The following is a 3,123-nucleotide window of genomic DNA, read 5'->3' as shown; positions in this document are numbered from 1 at the left end:
AGCCAGAAGCCATTAGCAATTGATGGGTAAGGGCTTTGTCAACATCGGCGTTATTAGCTCTCTTTGGGTATTTGCCATTGAGAGGTTTTTCTTGCCATTTATCAGTAAGAATATCTGAGGCAGTAGTTTTAGCACGCGTTTTCATACGCTTAGCTTTTTCTTTGCTTGTTTCTAGTACATCTAATTCTGGAATTTGTTGTATCTGTAATTTACTTATATATTCCTTTGCCTGTTTTGTTACTGTGTATGATGCTTTCTTGTCTTCATGTTTTAAGGCAAGTTTTAATATCCAATTCTCAGAGTTTTTCAGGTAGGTGTCTAGGTCAGTTGTGGCAATATTCATTGCTAATTCCAGTTGTAAAAGTTCACGCCTTCCTTCTTTTCTTGGCAGATAAAGTCGTTCTATATCTGCCTTAGGGTGGTGCATTCTATGCATTATCAAGAATTTTTGTATTTTTCTGTCAACATTACATATTTCAGTAATTGACCAGTTAATGATATTGAAACTGTAAGTCACAACTGGTATGGCTAAAGTATTGATCGCTTCGATCCTGTTTCTTGCATCCAGCTGTCTTGAGTATTGCTCTTACTCTGCAATAACATTCTTTTCTGATCCTTTCCCTCATCACTGAATGTTTGATTTCGTCCCTTTCAAATACCCCTAGGTATTTGTAGCTCTCCGCTAGACATTTCTTAATCCAGCTATTTGGTAGACTGTCAAAAGCATTTTTATAGTCTACCCAGAGTATCGACAAGTTTTTGTGTCGTTTGTGACAATCTTCCAAGATCATCTTATTGATGAGTAGCTGATCTTTACAATCATAGGACCCACGTTTACATCCTTTTTTGCTCATTAGGGAATATGCCACTTTCTATTAAAAGACTGTAGGTATATTCAGTCAAGAGAGATGTTAGCGTTTTATACATTGTTGATAAGCAGGTTATGGGTCTATGATTTGTTAGTTCGTTTGTTTCTTCATTGTTTGGTAGTAGGAATATTACACCATTAACTAGCCAAGAGAGAACCATACTAAGTTGTTGCAAAACATTGTTGTAAAGTTTTGTTAGCAGTTCATGGCTCTCTGCGAAGGCATTCAACCAGAAGTTAAGAATTTTATCCTTTTCTAGATACTTCTATTTGCTTGACTTCCTGAGAGCAGATCTTACATCGTCTACCTTGATACCCTACCACTTTTGCTCTTCTAAGGAGTCTAAGTGTGTAGATATTCTTTCAATCCAAAGGGCCTTTTCATTTTGTGTTTTTCCTTCTGCCCAAATTTTATTCCAAAATTCCTGCACTTCTTTTTATGGGACAGACTTTACAGTAGCTGGTATTTTTCCTCTCTTCCTGTAAACATTTTGGGGGTTATTTTTGAACATGTTGTTGTCCTTGAAGAATCTAACGCGCTTTTCATAACCTGCTATGCGGGAAGCTTTAGCACATACCTTTTACTTAATGGTTTCTATGGTGGTATCAATGTCAAATATGGTTTTCATATATTTTTTCTTTAATTTTCGGGCTTTTGTAGGTTTGATACTCTTGTCAAACTTAAGGTTTTTAAACATTCTATGTCAGACCTATGTAGCTGAATTTGGTATTGAATACGCTCTTGCCAAGAAGGCTTTTTGTAGAAATGTCGTTTTCTAATCTTTTCACCACAAAATCGTTGAGATTTTTGCGGATGCATAGAACAGGTGGTTGAGATCTCTAATATCAACATCATTAGCTGAAATTATATCCTTAAGTGCAAGGCAGATTTTACCAATTATTTTCAGGTTTTGGTTAGAATTGCGAATTTTTGGTAGAGTGTCGCGTTCATTCATACTGGTTTCTTTAATTTTCAGCCATTCAATCGTGATTTGATTTTTTATAACATGTAGTTATGTTGGATCAATTTCTGTGTGACTTTCTTCATTTATTTGATTTTCATCTGCCTTAATGTTTACTTTGGTTCAGAGAGTATTTCATTTTGCCTATCAGTTACATTAACTCTTTCAATAATTATTGCATTTTCATCAGTCCTAGGCTGGTCTATAATTATTTCCTCTGTAGTATCTTCTTCTTTTTATTATTATTATTATTATTATTATTATTATTATTATTATTATTATTATTATTATTATTGTTATTATTATTATTATTATTATTATTATTAGTGAAGGCAGAGGTATTGTTTTCAGTCGTGTTTGTTTGTTTGTTTGTTTGTCCGGGGACAAGATATCTCAAGAACCTCTGGATGGATTCGGATTAAACTTTCAGGGATGTTTGGCCCCGTGACTGGCACGAACTGATTAGATTTTGGGATCGATCTGGTACTGAACAAGGATTCTGGATTATGTTTCCGTTTTTTTTTTACTTAATTTTTGAGAGCGGTCGGGTTCATTTTTAGTATTCCCGTTTGTTAGAGTAGTCGAGTTTATTTCAGATATTCTCATTTAAAAATCATCTCCGGCTAATCGTTGAGAGGACGTTGGTGTTGCTCTGGCGGAGGTTTGCGCTCTCTGAGTGCTCTCGTTGTTGTTGTTGTTGTTATTATTATTATTATTATTATTATTATTGAGTGAGAGAGCAGCGCATGCCATCAAAGTGACACTGGGGTAAAATATACGAAGCCCATCATGACTACTCGTCTGATAAGGGTAAACGAGGTACATGGATCACAACCATATGTGCGCGACATGGTGATCTCATATGAAGATAACCAGCGCATGACCTTGCAGGTGGGGCCCAGTTAGAATTTTCTTCAGGTAGAGTAGCCCATCCTACTCAGAAGGTCCCTGAATAATGGTTGTTTAAGGATGATTATCATTATTATCGTTATTATTATTATTATTATTATTATTATTATTATTATTATTATTATTATTATTATTATTATTATCAATATTATTATTATTATTATTTTATATTTGACTTTTGCTTTGCATTTGTACAAGTTGGATACAAGTCTCACCCAGAGACCTCAAGAGACAAAAAGTTAGAAGTTCATGTAGGTGTTATGCCTAGGGTACCATATATTTGGATTTGTACATAGTGTTGTTCTAGATAATGTTTAAGAAACCATAAGAAAATTATGTGTTTGTTTTAAAATTTGAGATCACATAGACAGTATTTTACGTAGG

The sequence above is a fragment of the Octopus bimaculoides genome, chromosome 2 (genome assembly GCF_001194135.2).
Source record: "Octopus bimaculoides isolate UCB-OBI-ISO-001 chromosome 2, ASM119413v2, whole genome shotgun sequence".
NCBI lineage: Eukaryota > Metazoa > Mollusca > Cephalopoda > Octopoda > Octopodidae > Octopus > Octopus bimaculoides.
Note: the sequence above shows the minus strand (reverse complement) of the source record.